We start from the raw sequence: 23,700 nt of genomic DNA on the forward strand, positions 1-23,700 counted from the left end.
GCAGTTGCGAAGGCAAATAGAGGCCACAGGGGTGTAGAACTGCCAGAGAGGGCGCACACAGCAGTTCCCACGGCGCAAGTCACAGGCAGAAGAGTGCCACAGGCCAACCTAAGTGTTATGCATACATGATGCAACACACTTGACAAAACAGAGGCGCAGAGCGAAGTATAAATAGGTGCCGTTTTCTAACGAGATTCATTCCAGTGTAACACCTCCCCTGGACGGTGGGCCGTGTCAATTTGGAATATTATTAAAAGAGAAACAGGTCAACCAAGAGCACAGGAAGACAGTATTACCATCAAATTGAATGAAAACTTTACGAACAAAAAGTCAGAAGTTGAAAATATTTTTAATAATCATTTTCTAAATGTTGTGGATATAGTAGGATCCAGGTGTTCATTAGAAGATGCTAGGCTGTTAATGGAAGAGGCCATACCTATGCAATTTGATACAATTGAAATCTCACCCACTTCTCCCTCTGAAATTAGGAAAATAATAAACTTGCTTAAAAGCAAAAACTCACATGGAATTGATGGCATTTCCAGCAAAATACTAAAAGCTTGTTCTCAACAGATAAGTAAGATTCTCAGCCACCTGTGTAATAGCTCTCTGGAACAGGGCATTTTCCCTGATAGACTGAAATATGCTATTGTTATACTTTTGCATAAAAAGGGGGATAGATCTGATGTCAACAATTACCGTCCAATCTCCCTTCTAACAGCTTTATCCAAAATCTTTGAGAAAGTAATGTATTCAAGAATAGCTTCACATATCTGTAAAAATGAAGTACTAACAAAATGTCAGTTTGGTTTCCAGAAAGGTTTTTCAACAGAAAATGCCATATATGCTTTCACCAATCAAATTTTGAATGATCTGAATAACCGAACACCACCCATTGGGATTTTTTGTGATCTCTCAAAGGCTTTTGATTGTGTAAATCATGAAATTCTGCTAGACAAGCTCAAGTATTGTGGCATGAGTGGGACAGTGCACAAATTGTTTAATTCGTACCTAACTGGAAGAGTGCAGAAAGTTGAAATAAGCAGTTCTCATAATATGCAAAGATCAGCACATTCCTCAAACTGGGGAACTATCAAGAATGGGGTTCCACAAGGGTCAGTCTTGGGTCCTTTGTTGTTCTTAATGTATGTTAATGACTTGCCATTCTATATTCATGAAGAGGCAAAGTTAGTTCTCTTTGCTGATGATACAAGTATAGTAATCACACCTGACAAACAAGAATTAACTGATGAAATTGTCAATACTGTCTTTCAGAAAATTACTAAGTGGTTCCTTGTAAATTGACTCTCACTGAATTTTGATAAGACACAGTACATACAGTTCCGTACAGTGAATGGTATGACGCCATTAATAAATACAGACCTTAATCAGAAGCATATAGCTAAGGTAGAATATTCCAAATTTTTAGGTGTGTCCATTGATGAGAGATTAAATTGGAAGAAACACATTGATGACCTGCTGAAACGTTTGAGTTCAGCCACTTATGCAATAAGGGTCATTGCAAATTTTGGTGATAACATCTTAGTAAATTAGCTTACTACGCCTATTTTCACTCATTCCTTTCATGTGGCATCATATTTTGGGGTAATTCATCACTGAGGGGTAAAGTATTTATTGCACAAAAGCGTGTAATCAGAATAATAGCTTGAGTCCACCCAAGATCATCCTGCAGACATTTATTTAAGGATCTAGGGATATTCACAGTAGCTTCTCAGTATATACACTCTCTTATGAAATTTGTTATTAACAACCAAACCCAATTCAAAAGTAATAGCAGTGTGCATAACTACAATACTAGGAGAAAGGATGATCTTCACTATTCAAGATTAAATCTAAGTTTGGCACAGAAAGGGGTGAATTATACTGCCACTAAAGTCTTTGGTCACTTACCAAATAGTATCAAAAGTCTGACAGATAACCAACAAGTATTTAAGAAGAAATTAAAAGAATTTCTGAATGACAACTCCTCCTACTCCATAGAGGAATTTTTAGATATAAATTAAGAAAAAAAATTATAAAAAAATAAAATAAAATAAATAAAAACACAAAAAAATAAAAAGTTGTTATATTAACTTGAGTATGTTGTTAAATTAACTTAATTATGTCATGTATTGGAAAATTTGACTCGTTCCACATCATTACGAAATATCGTACTCATGATCCATGGAACTAGTATTAATCTAATCTAATCTCACACCGCCAGGCTTCATGAAGCAACAGAAAATGGGGCGACAGCATCCCAGTCCACGGCTGGTCATTGGTTGGACCCTCTGAGGCCGACACGGGGTCCGCAGCCAGCTAGCGGCGGCCACTCTTCGGCTCACTACCACGGGCAGTCGTCTCCGCTCCTGACACACACCGGAGACTTTCGAGGCGAGGGCCACAGGTTCGGATGCCGGGTCGCGTGCAGTCATTGCTGCCGCTTTCTCAACTACACCAGCGAGGAAGAAGCAGCAGCGGGGCCGGCCTACGGCTCCCGGCGGAGCAGCGCGGGGACAATGACAGTGGCCACTGAGTCGGCTGCTGGCGCAGCCTGCCTCACATAATCGGAACTCTGCAGCTGGCATACAAGGCCGGCTTGATACAGCGCGTAGCACTGGGGTGGTGACTTCCGCATTGTGGGACCCTGTGACGCAGCCGAGGTGAACGGAGCACTGTTGTGGAAGCAAATAAATCATTTGGAAAGTTCTCGCCGAGTTTTAATATGGCACCTCCTGACACCCATCCACTACGTTTGGTGTCTTCCCGCTACATTTGGTCATCCTGATACATTCTGTGGTAGAAGTCGCCATAACATTTGGTGTCAGAATAGCGGACGTCATCTGTCCAGTATGGCGTTTGAGCCCACCACCTGCAGTACAGTCACAAGATGTGGTGAGTGCTGACAAAATTGTTCTTTATGAGTGTTGGACGGTTTCTTTCTTTTTTGTTTTTTCGAGTATGGCTCTGGGCAAGCCACGTTTTAGATGTTTTGCGTATGCATATTATTTATTGTGTCAGAATAAGTGTTAGTGTTTTTGGGGCAGTAAGATGTTGTTTTTTGTGGCATTTGATTACTTTTGTATTGGTTTATGATGATACTGAGTATGACGATACGGAGCTGTAGGAATTCAGATTATTCTTGTACTTAATCCCGAAACAAAACGACTAACTGGGAACGAAAGCAACACAATGGCAGAGTTGAGGACGCAAAGCGTGTCGGGACCAGATGTGGTGCGGATTTTGTTAGAAAAAGTAGCACAATTGACAGCAGACAATACGCAGTTGAGAAATGAATTAACATCTAGAAGTGAGCGGGAAACCGCATCTGATCAGTCGTCGTCGCCTAGATTGATCCAGTTGCCGCGAGTCTTATTATTCTGTTTCCTGGCAAGGCATCTGAGGACGTGCGTCTGTTTGTGGAGGACTTGGATACTTCAGCGGTGATGAATGGTTGGTCTGATGAGCAGTTGTTACATATAGCCAAGATTGGATTAACGGGTGAAGTGAAAACATATGTAAGGTGTTCTGAGGCCTTAAGGAAGGCAGGACAGTTTGAGCAGTTAAAGGAGGGGCTTTTACAAAGGTACAACAAACAGAATAGCGCTCGGTATTTTAGGGAGAGGTTAAGTACAATGACAAGGAGACAGGGGGAGATGGTGGAGAAATTTGCGGACAGGATAAGGGAAATTAATGAGTATACTTACGAGTTGTGTCAGAGCGATGAAGCGAATAGTGTTCTGTTGCAGGAGGCCGAGCAAAGGGCACCTGATGTATTTTTGAGAGGGTTACCGGCGCATATGCCACGGAAAGTGCGTGAAGGGACTCCGAATGATTTATTTTCGGCCATTCAGCTGGCAGTTCAGTGTGAGGAAATAAACGTGGCAACAGGGGTACACGAGAGGCAAACAGTATTTGCAGCAGGTATAAAATTTTATAAGTGTGGTCGTACGGGATATGTGCAGAGGCAATGTACCCAATCACTGAGGAATAAAGGAAAGGGTCGAAATCAGCGGCGTGGAGGATGGAGAAGTGGAGATAGGAGAGGTGGACAAGCGTTAAACGGCGGAGGGGGCGCAAGACCCACCTAAGGGAGCTCCCGTTTAATTTCAATGCTACGAGTATGTATGCAGAGGTGGAATGTTCAGAGGTAGGATCCATAGGAACTAAAAAGTTTAAGATTTTGTTGGACACAGGAGCGCAAGTGTCAGTGGCTACTAAGAATATAATGGGACGAAGGAAGTTAGACCCACCACGTTACAGATTGCGTGCAGTGGGGGATAAGGAGGTCACGCCTTTGGCGTCGGTGACAGTTGACTTTCTCTATTTGAAAGTCCGATTTAATGCATGCATGGAGGTACTACCATGGGCTAGCGAGGGCTACGACATGATCCTAGGAGTAGATTTCTTGCATCAACATCAGGCCAAAATTGACCTTGGACAACGAACTGTGGAACTTGGTGGGATGTTATTTCCGCTAGGGGAAACTGTTTTCAATGCAGAGCTGTCGCGAGGGACGTTCAACGCATATGAACAAACCAATTGAACCACGTACATTAGCATTAAGGTTTAATTCGCATGAGTGTGTGTCTAGTGGCACCAGGAAGTCACTTTGGGTAAGTGTGGAGTCAAATCTACCTTTGGGTACAGTATGTATTATTGAACCATTAAAGGATAATGAAGATTTGGGTTCATTGGGTTGTTTTGTGTAACGCAGTGTTGTACGCGTACAGGAGGGGAACGACGGGCGAGTAGTTCCCGTGAACGTGGATAATTTAGCGTTGTAGACGCGAATTTGAGGAAAGGAGTTTTAGTAGCAAATTTTTATGTGCCAGATGACGAAGACTGGTGTTCGAGAGGTAGGCGAAGCGATCAACCACTAACTGCCGATAGAACTGCATTGCGTGACAAAATTAAGCATTTGAAAGTAGGAGAAAGAGATCATATGGAAGAATTATTACGAGAATTTAAGGATTTGTTTTTTCCACAAGGGCCGTTACCAGCAACTCCGTTAGTTCAACATGGGATACCAAGAGGGAAAGAAGGGCCTGTTTACCGTAAACCATACAGAATACCGAGGTATTTGCAGCCCATTGTGGAGGATTTCATTGATCAGCAGCTTGCGGACGGTATTATGGAGCATAGTAATAGTTGCTGGGGAGCAGGCATTGTCGTGGCGCCTAAAAGATCTGCGGATGGAACTAAGAAATACAGGTTCTGTTGTGACTACCGATACCTCCATAATAAGACAGTAACGAACGCATACCCCATTCCAAACATATCGGAGACTGCGGACCACTTAGGACAGTGCCAGTACATTTCTACGATGGATTTGGCAAGTGGTTATCATCAGTTAGAGGTGGCTCCAGAGGATCGTCCAAAAACTGCTTTCCCTACACCCGCAGGCCACATTTTTAGCCGTTTTGAGCATATTTAGAATTTTTCATGAAGCAGAGCTGCGCCGCGATCGCGGGAGCCGCTACCCGGCAAATTCAAATTATAATTGAATGGCCCGCATCTCGTGGTCGTGCGGTAGCGTTCTCGCTTCCCACGCCCGGGTTTCCGGGTTCGATTCCCGGCGGGGTCAGGGATTTTCTCTGCCTCGTGATGGCTGGGTGTTGTGTGCTGTCCTTAGGTTAGTTAGGTTTAAGTAGTTCTAAGTTCTAGGGGACTTATGACCACAGCAGTTGAGTCCCATAGTGCTCAGAGCCATTTGAACCATATAATTGAATGAAAGCAGTTTTCCGGCATTTAAGCGGGCAGGTAATGGTACATTAAAATTATTTCTTTCAGCTTCCCAGAGACATCAGAGGAGGAAATTTTAAACTGTAAGACATTTCTTGGGGCTGATGTGGACTCTGACTACAATTTATTGGTTATGAACTGTAGATTAAAACTGAAGAAATTTCAAAAGGGTAGGAAAATAAGGAGATGGGACCTGATTAGGTTGAAAGAAGCAATGTTCGTTGGAAGTTTCAGAGGGAGCATTAGGAAACATTTAGCAAGAACAGGGGAAAGAAATACAATAGAAGACGAAAGGGTAGCTCTGAGAGATTAAATGAGGCCTCCAGAAAAAAACAGTAAATTCACTATTTCAATAAAATAAGTTGTTGGCACCATTTTGTTCTCTGTTCTGTCGCTATCGATTACACCCTTAAAACACGATCAAAACAGCTTCTGTCTGCCCTCAAACATACCTGCAAGATAGCCTACAGTTGCAAAAGTCGGTGTGTCCATTTCTGGTTGCGTGATTCCTGTCTAACCGCATACTCGGAAATCGCTACATATCCGGAAAAAATGGTGCATTATTTCTGATAAGAAAAAATATAAAGGTCATTGTCGGTTGTTTCACTCACAGCAATTTCATATTTCGATTTTTAAACACACAGAAATCACGAAATCATTACTGAGGAAGTGCGCTCTTACATGTAAGCAATAACAAATATTGCAGAAAAATCTTCACTTACACGAATAGCATCGTCTTAGAACGTCTTGCATATGTGAAAAGAAAAAAGAAAAAATTGTACCCCATCCGTGCTCGAACCCGCGTTTTTGGCCACGCCAAACATCAGTACTGCAAAGCTCAATTCTTGAACTATTGCGGAGAGGAACATAGGCTGACTTCGTTGCCAAACGGTGCTGCGTAAGTCATAAATGCGTCATGTTTGGAAGGTTTCCAATGTCAAGTTTCACATAACTGCTTTCCACTGTTACTTGAAAGTTTTAAACACATTTCGATAATTACTAACTAAACAATTTGTGGGAAAAAGTACACAAAGTCACTAGTAACGTCAGTTCACACTCATGCAATATATGTAAGCAGAGCCGATGTCTTCATATTTAATGATCTTTAAACTCTTATTTGCATAAAAAATAACACATACTTTGAGAGAATATTGACCGAAAAAGTTTTTTTTTTGGATGTAATCATTCACTGTAACAACCAAACCTAACTATATTTCTAACAAAGGAAAATAGTCTATTATGAACTCACTTTCCGAGCAGGTGCGTCCTCTGGTGATTATTTAGTAACACAATCACTAAATCCAACGCTAAAACCGCTAACTATGTTCAAAATAACAAATTATACGTGTACATAAACCACAGCTCACCGATCGACAGGGCCACACCGAAATCCAAAAACTCTCGGTACAATTGTCGTAAAATCGGTGGGAGGACCGTTCGGTAACAGGTCTCAGAAGCTTACTGAATAGGATATTTCGATAAAGAACAGAAAATGACGTCACTACCGAGACTAATCTACTACACTGATCGGTATGAACGATGCAGAATAGGACCCCTGGGTGAGGACGTCGGTCGCACCGGTCGGCCTTCTTCTCAACTGGGGCTCCGCCGTGGAGGGCTAGTGCGGCCTTACAGTTTACAGCCATGGCAGTTCACTCATGCCTAGGGCAGGTACAGTGGTGGGCCACAGGTCCCACACCTGGGCAGCGGAAGCACTGGAGTGGGACTTTCTTGTTTCGTAGACGTTCGACGGTGACCCGAGTTTCGGCCACTCTCTTCACCGAAAAGAGTATCTTGTTCTGCTGGTTGTTGTTGTTGTTGCTGATCACCAAGAGTGAAGATGTTCTATGGTGCCTTTTTTAGGAGGTCTACACACTTTGGAGAACCCTTGAAGACCGCCTTGATGGGATTGTCTGGAACAACAGCGTACATGTAAAAAAAATAAGCAAGAGCTCTGCTTCTTCGCTTGCGACTTTCGTGAAGTCTTAGACACTTGACAGTTAGACTCGCACGCCGTCATAGTGGAAACGGCTGTCGTCCACTGTTTGACGGACTGCACGAATCCTTTGTAGTCCTTTTTAACCTCCATGATGATGGGTGGAAGCCGATACTCAGACCGCATGGGAGGTAGTGCCGGGTGGAAGCTGGTTTTGTCTGCATTCTCCTGGTTCTCGGCCTACCGTGTTTGTGACCTCTGCTCCGACTGCGTGGCAGGACGTGCTAGACGGAAGCTGGCTACGTCTTCTGCGGGTTGGCTTCCAGCTGCTGCCAGTAATTGATATCAATTTGCGACTGGGATGACGGTGACCAGAACTTTTGGTTGAATAGAAAATATTCGCATGTCTAAAGTCACAATTATCACACCAATAGAGTACAATTAAGTGTTCGAGGATGATGAAATAGTTCTACAATCAGTAATAGATGGCTACAGTAGGAAGGACGCAGTTGTTGATATCATTAAGCTACCTAGTCAATGGCACTTCAGATGTGCCCTTGTAAAACGGGTTGTGATCGCCAGAAATAAATATGAAAATGCGCTGCTAAGAAGTGGAGTCGTCCACAGAATGGACGCTGGTGAAGGAGGTGGGATATTCAGACTAGACGAAATCCACTCGTCCGTGGAACCAAATGTTATCCAAAGTGAAAGTTGATTTTCTGATCAGAAAGCATTTTGGGCAGACTTGGGACGGAAATGAAAATATTGCATTCCACAAGAATCTGTACTGTGAAGAATGCTGAGAAGGATTCAGACTTTGAATTCATTCAGAGGATAGTGAGTTGCCTGTGTAATTTAAACGGGATAGGACAGGACTTGGGAGCTTGTGACTACTTTCAAACTTTTTTTTAAAGTCACATACTTTCTAATCACAATCAATTGTAGTCATTAAATTGTCTCATTTGTACCTGTATTAAGGTTTCTTTTTTATTGTTATGTTATGATAATATACTCACACCCATCTCTACAGAAACAAAACTCTGTAGGTCTGTGAGAACAGATGCAAAACTCGATGAATAAAATTGTTTTAGACTGTAACTAGTAAAAGGAAAGCTTAATATCTCGGGGGATTGTCAGAAATATACTCCTTAGGTAAGCATAAATCTGTGATGAAAAGGAATTAAGAATACACGCGATACGAAAGATGTAAAGTTTCCTGCGTTTCCTGAAGAAAAATGTTGTGACGCACTCACTGCTGGACGCCTCAAACAGCGAAGGCAACAAAAGATCAGATACGTAAGAAGACAAGGCGCAATAGAAATTCTTGGATGACACAGGAGAGATTGAATTCAACTGATGATAGGAAAAAATATAAAAATGCAACAAAAGAAGCAGGTGAAAGGGAATACAAACATATTAAAATGGTTAGGCAGGAATGGTAGAGGACAAAATAAGTAGTTAGAAGCATACATTTTCAGGGGAAAGGTAGATTCCATCTATAGGAAAATTAAAGAGCTCTTTGGATGAAAGAGGCCAATGGCCTTCCCACAATGGTAACACCGGTTCCCGTCAGATCACCGAAGTTAAGCGCTGTCGGGTTGGGCTAGCACTTGGATGGGTCACCATTCGGTCTACCAAGCGCTGTTGCCAAGCGGGATGCACTCAGTCCTTGTGAGCCAAACTGAGGAACTACTTGATTGAGAAGTAGCGGCTCCAGTCTCATAAACTAACATGCGGCCGGGAGAGCGGTGTGTTGACCACATGCCCCTCCAATCTGCATCCAGTGACGCCTGTGGGCTGAGGATGACACGGCGGTCGGTCGGTGCCGTTGGGCCTTCCAAGGCCTGTTGGGATGGAGTTTGGTTTAGTTTAGCTTTGGAGAAAAGCGAAGAGAAGCAGCTTCATGAATATGAAAGAGCTCCAACGGAAAACCAGTTCTAATCAAAGAAAGGAAAGTTGGAAGGTTGAAGGAGTATGTAGAGCGTCTATATGAGGGAGATGAACTTGAATAGGATATTATGGAAATGGAAGGGGAAGTAGATGAAGATGAGATGGGAGATATGATACTGCGAGAAGAATTTGACAGAGCACTGAAAGACCTAAGACGAAACAAGACCCCTAGAGTAGGTGGCATTCTGTCAGAACTACTGATAGCCTTGGGAGAGCGAGCCATGACAAAACTCTTTCATCTGGTGCAAGATGTATGAGACAGGCGAAATACCCTCAGACAATTGACCGTAAATAACGAGAAGTGTAAGGTAATCCACATGAGTGCTAAAGGGAATCCGTTTAAATTCGATCACACGATAGAACATTCAAATCTAAATGCTGTAAATTCAACTAAATACCTAGAAATTACAATTACAAACAACTTAAATTGGAAGAAACACACAGAAAATGTTGTGGGGAAGGCTAACCAAAGATTGCGTTTTATTGGCTGGACACTTAGAAAATGTAACATATCTGCTAAGCATACTGTCTGCAGTACGGTTGTCTGTCCTCTTTTAGAATACTGCTGCGGGGTGTGGGATGCTTACCAGATAGTATTGGCGGAGTATGTCGAAAAAGTTCAAAGAAGGGCAGCACGTTTTGTATGATCACGAAATAGGGGAGAGAGTGTCACTGAAATGATGCGGGATTTATGATGGACATCATTAAAACAAAGGCGTTTTACGTTGCGGAGGGATGTCCTCACAAAATTCCAGTCACGAATTGTCTCCTGCCGGCCGGAGTAGCGGAGCGGTTCTAAGCGCTACAGTCGGGAACCGCGCAACCGGAGGTTCGAATCCTGCCTCGGGCATGTATGTGTGTGATGATGTCCTTAGGTTAGGTAGGTTTAAGTAGTTCTAAGTTCTAGGGGACTGATGACCCCAGCAGTCAAGTCCCATAGTGCTCAGGGCCATTTGAACCATTTTAAATTGTCTCCTCCGAATGCAAAAATATTTTGTTGACGCCGACGTACATAGAGAGAAACGGTCACCGTGATAGAATAAGGGAAATCAGATCTCGTACGGAAAGATATAGGTGCTCGTTTTTTCCGCGCGGTATACGACGTTGGAATAATAGAGAATTGTGCCAGCACTTAAATGTGATTTGCAGAGTATCCATGTGGATGTAGATTTTAAGAAGAATGCAATAATTCTAAATCCAAAGACGGCAGGTGCTGACTGGTGTGAGTACTACCGGACATTGTGCTAGGCACTTAAAAGAGATTTGCAGAGTATCCATGTAGATGTAGATGTAGGCTTTAAGAAGAATGTAATAAATCCAATGGTGCTTACAGGTGTGACCACTACCGAACTATGAGTTTAATAAGTCAGGGCTGCAAAATACTAACACGAATTCTTTACAGAAAAATGGAAAAACCGACAGAAGCCGCCCTGAGGGAAGATCAGTTTAGATTCCGGAGAAATGTAGGAACACGCGAGGGAATACTAACCCTGTGACTTAACTTAGAACATAAATTAAGAAAAGAAAAACCAACGTTTGTAGCATTTGTAGACTTAGAGAAAGCTTTTAACGGTGTTGGCTGGAATACTCTCTTTCAAATTCTGAAAGTAGCAACGGCAAAATATGGAGAGCGAAAGGGTATTTACAATTGATATAGAAGCCAGGCGGCAGTTATAGGAGTCGAGGGGCATGAAAAAGATGCTGGGGTTGAGAAGGGAGTGAGGCAGGGTTGTAGCCCATCGACGATATTATTCAATCTGTACATTGAGCAAGCAGTAAAGAAAACCAAAGACAAAATTGGAGTAGGAAGTGAAGTTCAGGGAGAAGAAATGAAAACTTTGAGGTTTGACAAAGACATTGTAATTCTGTCAGGAACATTACAAGACTTGGAAGAGTAGTCGAACGGAATGGACAGTGTCGTGAAAGGTAGATGTAAGATGAACACCAAAAAAAGGAGAAGAAGCATAATGGAATGTAGTCGAATTAAATGAGCTGAAGCTGAGGGAATTAGATTAGGAAAGGAGGCGCTTTAAGTAGTAGATGGGTTTTGCTATTTAGGCAGTAAAATAACGTATGATGGCCAAAGTAGAAAGAATATAACATGTAGACTGGTAAATGCAAGAAAAATATTTCTGAAGAAGGGAAATTTGGTGACGTTGAACATAGATTTAAGTGTCGGGAAGTCTTTTCGAAAAGTATTCGTATGGAGTGTAGCCATGTATGGAAGTGAAACATGGGTGATAAACAGTTTAGACAAAGTTTTTGAAATATGGTGCTACAGAAGAACGCTGAAGCTTAGATGGGTAGATCACATTACTAATGAGAAGATACTGAATAGAACGGGGGACAGTCTGACTAGGAGAAGGAATGGGTTGATAGGACACTTTCTGAGACATCAATTGATCACTAGAATTGGAGGGAAGAGAGAGAGAGAGAGAGAGAGAGAGAGAGAGAGAGAGAGAGTTGTGGGGGGACGGATAAAATCGTGGATGGGGACCCAGAGAGGAATACAGCAAAAAAGTACAGAAGGATGTAAGTTTTGCAATAATTATTCAGATGAAGAGGCTTCCACATGATAGAGTAGCATGGGAGCTGCATCAAACTAGTCTTCAAGTCAGGGAGTTCGATTCTTTAAAGAATCAGGGATCTGCTGGTTACTTATTGCCCAGTAAGCACTATGGGGCTCAGAACCTAATACTTCCCATAGAGATTGTAATAAAAACGGGGTAACAGTGAATCATAACTCAGGAACATCTGTAGTAATTTTAACAAAATTTATTTGCTTCATGACTTAAATAACTCTGTGTGAGTAAGATTCTCCACTATTGCCAGGGGTGGGGGTGTGGATAAGAAGGGTAACGAAAAATGTTTGAAAACGGTCTGTTGATGTAAATTTCCTTTATATAGTTGACTTGGAATACATTTAGAAGTATGAAGTTAAGTTTGTCTCTTATTTTTACTGTTTGATGTTTTAACTATGCTATGAGAATGAGCACTGCAGCCTGTAATTTTGGTAACGTGTTTCAGGATCGAAGATCAAGCCACACAGCTGAATATCACAGATAAATTTTTAACATGCTGTGTGGAGTGGTATGATGTAAAACAGAAAAGAATTGGACGTAAATGTGTGTGATATACATGACATATGTGTCTGTTCAACATTTTCTACTAAGCTTCTGGATCGATTTCAGCATAACCTGGTACACTTGTTACTGTCTGGGAAGAAATACTTTGGGGATGAAAACCATCAGCCTCCCAATAGGGTGTGAGTGGATGGTGATAATGGGGTGATGGGCATAGAGTAGGGGAGGAGGAGGTGGAGAGAGAAGGGATGAGGAGATGGACAGACAGAGAGGGGGGAGAGGAGATTGGCATATTAGGGGGGAGGAGGAGATGTACATGGAAAGAGTGGGAAGAGGAGATGGACAGAGTGAGGGGGAGATGGACAGGCAGAGGATGGAGCAGGAGATAGACTAATTGAGGAGTAGAATAAATAAACACCCATGCAAGGCCAGTTTTCTCAGCTGGTACCTACTAGAGCACTTTTTACTACCGACCACTCCCTTGTCACTTACCTCCAGGACGACGCACCTACCACAACTGTGTTTTATTGGAGAAGGAAATTGTGATATTTGAAGAACGTGAATTGTTGGGGCAGACACATTATTTGCCACTTTTGGCAGCTTGTAATTTCCTTCTACATAGCTGTCCTTTATAATTACAAACCATAAAGACGGCATGAAACAAAGGTCAATCTGAAATGATGTGTGCTACATGCCTTCATGTGCAAATATCAGCGCAACCTCACAAAGCAGGTAGGAGTAACGTCATGTACATTCTGTGTTGAGGTAAAGGGTACACAGCATCCAGAAATCACATTTGAATGTACGAGAATGAAGGAGCAACGGCTACCAGCATGTGTCGTAACTCGACAGCTGCGGAATCATGGGCTGTCGACAATGGTTCATACACTAATAAGTCAAAACATTATGACCACTGCCCACCGCGACGGTGGACGCCGCCTGGTGGCCTTGTGACACGGTAACAAAAGCGTGTAAGCGGAGCAGACACGGACGGGGGATCGCCTCCGCGGGGTAGGGCTGCAAATATAGAAATCCATTAAGATAAGCGACTTTGAAAAAGGGCAAATGTTACTGCGCAAAGCCTGTGAAAGAGTATCATGAAAACGGCGAAGCTGGTCGAATGTTCGTGTACTATAGTGAAACTATTTCTTTATTTATTTTTATCATTTTGAACACTGACCTATGGAATTTTCCCTGACAAAGACAACTCAAACTTAACCTATTCATTTATTATCCACAATATACAAGCCCAACGCAGTCTGAATGCTATACAGTGACAACATGACTTCCAATAATTGACACAAAAGAATGGCCCTGAATTGCAAGAAATCATAGCAATAATAAAAACCCAGAAAATATGAAATTAAAGAAATATGAAACAACCTCCAACTCTGTTAATTGCCTAAACTCATTTCAATCATGAATCCCATATTTTTATAAGTGGCTTGCCTCACAGAAATCTTCATAACACGAACTACAGCAATTACAGCAACCAGCAACTATAGCCAGCTAAATAAAAAGATTCTAACTACTATAGATTCTAACTACTACGAGGCATATGGTTATCAAAAGAAAGATTTTGTTGAAGTGCAAACAACGTATTTACAAAATTTTACCTTGTTCAAGTGACATCCAGTTCTAAAAAATATATATTTGTCAATAATTACACAACACAAACATTGCCAACAACATCCATCATTTTACATTTCCTTCCATCTCACTTTACAATTAATGTCCTACCAACACAGTCTCCACTCGCTAACTGCTAGTCCATCCAACCACAGAATCTCTTACCGAGGACGCAGAGTGCTGTCAGCGATATTAACACAGTTTACATAGCCCCCTTGCTTCCATCAAAAAGTTTTACAATGTGTTTTGGGCAGTAACCAAGACCAAGTTGTTAAATTTTTACATAAACAATATCAAATAGAGCAGATGCACACAAAGGTTAAGTAATATACTGTTGGTCAACAAAGTAAAAATTTTCCTCACAGTCCCTAAAGATAGTCCTAATAATTCATCAGAAGAGAAGTCTACGCCAGTAGTGGACAACCATGCAGTCTTGAAGAAGTAGTGTTCTTCTCCACACGGAAACACAGTGCTGACTCTTGACATGAACATTTCAGTTGGTATCGTAAGATTGGTACTGGGCCATAACAGAGCAGACCCACAGCAGTATCAGTCGAAGTCTTGAAGAATACTGGTAGCATTGGTGGGTCACCACAGAGCAGACCAACTGTAGAATCAATAGAAATCTTGAAGAATGTTAATAGCATGGGTGGGTTACCACAGAGCAGACCCACTACAGTCTTAGTAGAGACTATGATAGTAGTGGGCAACCGAAGGTGCAGACCCACTGTAGTCCTTGTAGAGATGGCTAGCATCCATCCGTTATGACTGTGTGGGTGCACAGTCACAATTGAAGAGTCTTGAAGATACTGTAGCAAGTCCATGAGCCACTACTGTGTAGTCAGTATTGATGCATATTACAAGTTTCTAAATCATCACCTGTGCTCTCATTAACTTTTTTTTGCAATATTCTTTCAACGAGCAATGATGTTAACCAGTCCCTTGCTCAATTATCAACACATGTGCAAGCACTAACGCAGTCATATAGTCTCTGAGATTTGATACATAGAATATGACCAACATGTGTCAAAGTGTAAGTCTAATATTTGATACTGCAGTACTCGTGGTGTGCATTTTATACCTCTGTTTCATTTTTCTCGTTTCAAGAATATGTTTCATGCACATATCTCCTTTACTTTCAACCAAATCTACTTCATTTCCAACCAAAACTTCATTTAATTCTATCAGACCTCTCTTACTTCAAAATTTGTTTCCACAAAAAAATCCTATCTAAGCGTGCTATCTGTATTTATACCTTCAACCTTATGATTTGTTTCCAAGAAGATCCTACCTAAACCTGTTGTCACTATACCCTACTTGTATCTGTTCATTTCCTCTTTCAAAAAACTGTTCCTCATCATACAATACTCTTTGGCCAGACCTTTTCCTTATAGCTTCTCAATGCATTTTTTCTCAACTCATCATAACTCATTTTCTTATATAGCATACCCCCTCTTAAGCTAACTTATATCTACTGAGTTCAGATACATAAAATAAAGAATGAGGCAATGCAGCGGCACAACAAAATTAACACAACCAACAATGACAAAAATGCAAATTGCCAAAAGAAACAGCAGCATATCTGAATTAGCAAAGCAAATGCAACATTACAACTAATATAAGGCAATATGCAGCAAACAAGAAAGGTAAATCAGTGGTAAAACTGGCTTAGCACGGTAACACAAAGTAAAATTCAGTAGGAAATTGCCTGGCAAATATCAGCAGAAAATGCAATAACTTATACCTAAATATGACAAAGCAAAAGCAGAAAAAAATATTACAGTAAAGACAGCAATGCAGATAAGGGAAATATATGTGTAAGCATGTGTGCATCTGTGATGATCAAAACTATGCAAAACGACAGCACAAGGAACAAGATGTATACTATCACCCACGTGAAATGCATTGATTCTATGTCAGATCATAACACTAAAGTGGAGCACCACAACAACTTTGTCTACAAAAAATTACCAGGTCCTTGAAAAGAAAATTATGTATGCACTTCTGTTACTAGTCCCTTCTCCTTCACATTAGCATATGTACTGAATTTTATTTTATAAAACCAATGCTTCAGCGCAGCTATAAACCAGATATCAAATAAAATAAGCAAATATGTACAAAGCAAAACATAAAAACATCATCAATAGCCATGTGGCATTTCATAAGTAAGTAGAAATTCTCCCAACTCTCGTAGAGAGACACTTGTCATAGTCAGGTGTGTAAATGTAAGAATATTAGTCATCAATTCGTAAGCAGTTCAGTAAGTAGCACAAAGTTCAAACTCCAAAGTGTAATCATATTTTTACAAGTAATAGCGTATGTCGTATTTGTGGTGTGTTCTGCAAAGAAATGTCAATAGCGAGGTCAACGCCCTCTCTTTTCTACAGCTATGCGAGCGCTTGCGGGAGTGTAGCGAGCTTAAAAGCAGCTGAAGTGGCATCAGTAAAGTTGACAGGCAACACAACAATGGGTGTATTTCAAGGAAGCTAGCGCACCGCTCAGCACAACAGAGCATTATGTCAATGTCACATACCCTCTTTACCAACATATTTACGATAACAGTTTCAGCAACAATGACAGTTTTATACAAATAAAAAAAATTCACAGGATGAAAAATTACGGGAGAAGTGTGTAGAAATGAAATCTCATCAATAAGTGTCCAAAAATTTCCGCCAGCATTCTGGTACTCACATTCACATATACTCACTTTTCATATTGACCATAAACATATCTCGACGACATAATACACATCGTCGTCCTAATAATATCATAACACATCAATGAAATCTCAAAATCGTCGTAGCTTCCTTCAATAACCTCAAAAAAAAAAAAAAAAAAAAACTCTCTGCTCATTTCAGTAGTGTCATCTACCTTAAACGTACTTCAAAAATCGTGATCACATGCAATATACGTCAGTTAAAGCTCTCCGAACATGTATGTGAACAGTTCACAAAATGCAGACAAAGCATAACTTCATAAATGGGAAGTAATCCAACTGTGTAATTACCTAGACAAGTGTCAGAGACGTAGTAAAAACGTTCATTTCTCTCTGTTAAATGAGCAAATAGCTGTGTAATTATGTTTTACAGAAATATGGTACCGATCTATAAAACTGTATAAGCAACTACCATATTAGCTGTGCACAGAGTAGACGTACCTCCATGAGGGGTAATCTAATTATGCCTCAGATCTTACAGATTAAAACTGTGGAACGAAATCTATCACCGGAAACCTTCTCTGTATCACTGTAGTTCCAAAGTATTTCTAATAATGTTTCAAATACAAAAAGTAATAACTCAAATACGTATCATGTAGCGCTAAATTGTGCTTCTTGCTGTAAGAAAATTTCAGCCTTTGTTTAAAGGTAAAAATGTGTCAAGTGTCGTAGTTATCGTCGTTCACAAGCAAAGTTCTCAAAATCAATGTACGTACCTTGTCACATACAAAAGTAAAGTGCTATGCGAATAAACGTCGTAGACATTACGTTCATTGCCATGATCTTGAAAGTACTGTACTGTAACGTATTGTTGAGTTACGAAAATAACTGTCTCATTGTACACATGTCACAAAAGTCATTACCAAAACGTGTTTTACTTTTCAGAAGAATGTAGAATAACTGTGCAGACATGAAACAGATACAGTGTAAAAGCAATAACGAAAATTGTGTCACTCATAAGTAACATCTTAATATAATCGTGTAGCTGTCAAACAAACCAAATACTGTGTCATCTGTGACCTCTCTGAAAGTACTTTAATTAAAAAGGTCTTTTCAAGTAAACCAAAATGTTGCAGTACACCTCATTATCAATATATGTTCCAAGAATGTGAGCATTATAGTCGTGAAGTAGTCGTGCAACTAACAAGCGAAAATGTACTCACAATAAGACTGTGTCGGCTGTTCTCTATAAAAGTGTACCCGTAAAATTACTGGCTTAATACGTTCCATAGGTTCTTGACAGTATAGTTGACTTCAAAACATCGCTGCATGCTAACAGTTTCGAAATGTGACAACGCGTAATAGTAACTTGAAGAGAAACAAAATTATAGCATGGACTAAGTCAGAAAGCAAATTATTTCTCAATACATGACAAATGTGGTGTAATCCTTTACTTTTCTTAGTATGCAGAGTTTCAACTTCAACGCGATTATCATGCGATATACGTCGGATCCTGTAAGGTCCATTGTAAATCAGAAAGAATTTATGACTCAGATGTTACTTCTTACGTGAAAATGAATTGGCCTGAATGAGAACTTTTTGACCAATTTATAGTTTCTTTGCATTTGTCTTACTGTGTAGTTTTCTCCTTTTGTCTGCAGCAGAATTTATATTTTTAATTGCCAAATCCGTTATGTCTTTATGCCGAAGTTTACGCCTACTCGGAAAAGGTACAAGCTCTCTGATTCTGTTCGATGATTGCTCATTCTTCATTACATTACTAGGTGGTAAAGCAGTGGAGTCATGAGGCATTTCATTCAGTACATTTTGAAACAAGTGTAAGTATATGTCCCAATACTGATGCTTCCTGTGCCAAAAAAAGTCTGAAAATCTTATTAACTTATTACGTAAAGCGCTGAGGCTTGTTATAATGTGGAGAGCACAATGAAATAAAAACAGGTTTGATTCTACGATTCCAAAGCATGCGTGACCAAATAGCAGATCTGAATTGTGGTCCATTATCTGAAATGACGTCCGCCTCCGTAGCGCAGCGGTAGCGTTACCGCCTACCTAGCAAGGGGGCCCGGATTCGATTCCCGGCAGGGGACTGGGTGTTGTGTGTCTTTCATCATCATTGACACGCAAGTCGCAGAAGTAGCGTCAGCCAAAAAGACTTGCAATACGGTGACCTTAAGATCATTTCATTTCATCTGAAATGACCTTGTCAACGTGTCCAACTTAACGTAAGAACTTTTTGACAAAGGCGTTGGATACAGAACGTCCAGTGGCTTTGCGTAACGGTGTGAAAGAAACAAATTTTGAAGCAAGTTCAGCAGCGACGAGAGCGTAGGAAAATCCATTCAATGTTTTAACAAGGGGTCCCAAAAGATCAACTGCAGCAAATTTTTTTAATCTAGTACGAATAATAGGAAACAATGGAGCACGATGTGAGATGGTAGACGGTACAGCTTTTTGACGAAGTTTGCAAGTAGACAAAACTCTCCTAATTCTCTGTTCCATGTTGTTAAAATAACAAGTCGTCCGAAGAATATGACAACATTTTTGTGGACCAAAATGTGCGTAGCTGAAACGAATGTACTAGTTGAGCTTATTAACAAAATCGTGAGGAATATGAAGTACCCATAGGTTATCATCAACAGTGCAACTTTTGCAGGGTATGTTATTTCTAACCAGATAATAATGGCGAATCTGTGTGTGGATAGGTTAAAGTTAGATATAGTGGGAATTAGAGAAGTTCGGTGGCAGGAGGAACAAGACTTTTGGTCAGGTGATTACAGGGTTATAAATACAAAATCAAATAGGGCTAATGCAGGAGTAGGTTTAATAATGAATAAAAAAATAGGAGTGCGGGTTAGCTACTACAAACAGCATAGTGAACGCATTATTGTGGCCAAGATAGACACAAAGCCCATGCCTACTACAGTAGTACAAGTTTATATGCCAACTAGCTCTGCAGATGATGAAGAAATAGATGAAATGTATGACGAGATAAAAGAAATTATTCAGGTAGTGAAGGGAGACGAAAATTTAATAGTCATGGGTGACTGCAATTCGTCAGTAGGAAAAGGGAGAGAAGGAAACATAGTAGGTGAATATGGATTGGGGGGAAGAAATGAAAGAGGAAGCCGCCTTGTAGAATTTTGCACAGAGCATAACCTAATCATAGCTAACACTTGGTTCAAGAATCATAAAAGAAGGCTGTATACCTGGAAGAATCCTGGAGATACTAAAAGGTATCAGATAGATTATATAATGGTAAGACAGAGATTTAGGAACCAGGTTTTAAATTGTAAGACATTTCCAGGGGCAGATGTGGATTCTGACCACAATCTATTGCTTATGATCTGCAGATTGAAACTGAAGAAACTGCAAAAAGGTGGGAATTTAAGGAGATGGTACCTGGATAAACTGAAAGAACCAGAGGTTGTAGAGAGTTTCAGGGAGAGCATAAGGGAACAATTGACAGGAATGGGGGAAAGAAATACAGTAGAGAAGAATGGGTAGCTCAGAGGGATGAAGTAGTGAAGGCAGCAGAGGATCAAGTAGGTTAAAATACGAGGCCTAATAGAAATCCTTGGGTAACAGAAGAAATATTGAATTTAATTGATGAAAGGAGAAAATATAAAAATGCAGTAAATGAAGTAGGCAAAAAGGAATACAAACGTCTCAAAAATGAAATCGACAGGAAGTGCAAAATGGCTAAGCAGGGATGGCTAGAGGACAAATGTAAGGATGTAGAGGCTTGTCTCACTAGGGGTAAGATAGATACTGCCTACAGGAAAATTAAAGAGACCTTTGGAGAGAAGAGAACCACTTGTATGAATATCAAGAGCTCAGATGGCAACCCAGTTCTAAGCAAAGAAGGGAAGGCAGAAAGGTGTAAGGATATAGAGGGTTTATACAAGGGCGATGTACTTGAGGACAATATTATGGAAATGGAAGAGGATGTAGATGAAGACGAAATGGGAGATAAGATACTGCGTGAAGAGTTTGACAGAGCACTGAAAGACCTGAGTCGAAACAAGGCCCCGGGAATAGACAACATTCCATTAGAACTACTGATGGCCTTGGAAGAGCCAGTCCTGACAAAACTCTACAATCTGGTGAGCAAGATGTATGACAGGCGAAATACCCTCAGAATTCAAGAAGAATGTAATAATTCCAATCCCAAAGAAAGCAGGTGTTGACAGATGTGAAAATTACCGAACTATCAGTTTAATAAGTCACAGCTGCAAAATACTAACGCGAATTCTTTACAGACGAATGGAAAAACTGGTAGAAGCGGACCTCGGGGAAGATCAGTTTGGATTCCGTAGAAATGTTGGAACACGTGGGGCAGTGCTAACATTACGACTTACCTTAGAAGAAAGATTAAGAAAAGGCAAACCTACGTTTCTAGCATTTGTAGACTTAGAGAAAGCTTTTGACAATGTTAACTGGAATACTCACTTTCAAATTCTGTAGGTGGCAGGGGTAAAATACAGGGAGCGAAAGGCTATTTACAATTTGTACAGAAACCAGATGGCAGTTGTAAGAGTCGAGGGGCATGAAATGGAAGCAGTGGTTGGGAAAGGAGTGAGACAGGGTTGTAGCCTCTCCCCGATGTTATTCAATCTGTGTATTGAGCAAGCAGTAAAGGAAACAAAAGAAAAATTCGGAGTAGGCATTAAAATTCATGGAGAAGAAGTAAAAACGTTGAGGTTCGCCGATGACATTGTAATTCTGTCAGAGACAGCAAAAGACTTGGAAGAGCAGTTGAACGGAATGGACGGTGTCTTGAAAGGAGGATATAAGATGAACATCAACAAAAGCAAAACGAGGGTAATGGAATGTAGTCAAATTAAATCGGGTGATGCTGAGGGAATTAGATTAGGAAATGAGACACTTAAAGTAGTGAAGGAGTTTTGATATTTAGGGAGTAAAATAACTGATGATGGTCGAAGTAGAGAGGATATAAAATGTAGACTGGCAATGGCAAGGAAATCGTTTCTGAAGAAGAGAAATTTGTTAACATCGAGTATAGATTTAAGTGTCAGGAAGTCGTTTCTGTAAGTATTTGTATGGAGTGTAGCCATGTATGGAAGTGAAACATGGACGATAACTAGTGTGGACAAGAAGTGAATAGAAGCTATCGAAATGTGGTGCTACAGAAGAATGCTGAAGATAAGGTGGGTAGATCACGTAAGTAATGAGGAGGTATTGAATAGGATTGGGGAGAAGAGAAGTTTGTGGCTCAACTTGACTAGAAGAAGGGATCGGTTGGTAGGACATGTTTTGAGGCATCAAGGGATCACAAATTTAGCATTGGAGGGCAGCGTGGAGGGTAAAAATCGTAGAGGGAGACCAAGAGATGAATACACTAAGCAGATTCAGAAGGATGTAGGTTGCAGTAGGTACTGGGAGATGAAGAAGCTTGCACAGGATAGAGTAGCATGGAGAGCTGCATCAAACCAGTCTCATGAATGAAGACCACAACAACAACAACAACAACAACAACAACAACTGTGTGTGTCTTTTCATGCCATTTACTATTAATATCTTTCCAAATAGTATCCTTGTCTTGCTCATGAGCAATGTCCTATAAAGATGCACTGACGAAGTTTTCAAAAGCTACTTTTTAAATGTAAAGAATACTGAAATTTTTCTCAAGTTTAGCTTCTGTGTTGCTTTTCTCAAGGCCAGCCGGCGCACGTGAAAGTGCGTCCACAACAATGTTATCCGTGCCAGGATTGTACACTATTGTGAAGCGGAGTTCTTGCAGAAACAATGCCCAGCGTTTCAACCTGTCATGACTTAACTTTGAAGACATAAGAAATTGCAATGCTCGATGATCACTATAAACTTTTACATGTTTTCCAGAAAGAAAGAAACGAAATTTGTCAAATGCCAAAACGATACCTAAAGCTTCCAGTTCAGTGACGGAATAATTTTTCTCAGATTTTGTTAGCGCATGGCTAGCAAACGTCTTGGTTTTCTGAACAGTAATGTCATTTTCTATAGCTTCTTGAAATAAATGGGCACCATGATCAACTTTAGAAGAATTTGTGCTAAGACAGAAATCCTGTGACAGATCTGGGTGAGCTAAGATTGGTGCGTTAAGTGGCGCTTCTTTCAAAGAATCAAATTACAACTGTGCTTGTTCGTCCCAGTTTCAAATAGTGGTTTTGCCAGTTAGAGAACAAAGTTTTGGAGTTATTAGAATTTGCATATTCCGGAAACGACGGCAGAAATTCACGAGAACTACAAAACTGCGAACTTGTCTTTTTGTGGATGGAGCAGGAATAGCTCTGATTGCTCCCAACAGGATCTGGCTGAATCCCCTCAGAAGAAATAATGTGACCCAAAAATTTCACCTTTGTCCTACCGAATTCAGATTTTTTCAAGTAAACTGTAATTCCAGATTCAGCAAAAATACGTGACAAAGTGTTGAGGATACGATTATGTTGTTCCCAGGAAGCTTCTGCTATTAAAATATCGTCCACGTACGAGGTGACGTGTCGTTTTAAAATTCAGGTAAAACGGAATTTAGCCCACGAATGAATGCTGCCGAAGAAATGTTCAAATTCTTCGAATACACGTGAATGAGCAGAGGAGCATTCGACTGTCTCATCAATAAATTAAATACGAATGTTTTTTTACATGACCAAGAACTTTTAACAGCCAATAAATGTGGAGGAATG

This window comes from Schistocerca nitens, chromosome 2 (assembly GCF_023898315.1).
Source record: "Schistocerca nitens isolate TAMUIC-IGC-003100 chromosome 2, iqSchNite1.1, whole genome shotgun sequence".
In the NCBI taxonomy this organism is placed as follows: domain Eukaryota; kingdom Metazoa; phylum Arthropoda; class Insecta; order Orthoptera; family Acrididae; genus Schistocerca; species Schistocerca nitens.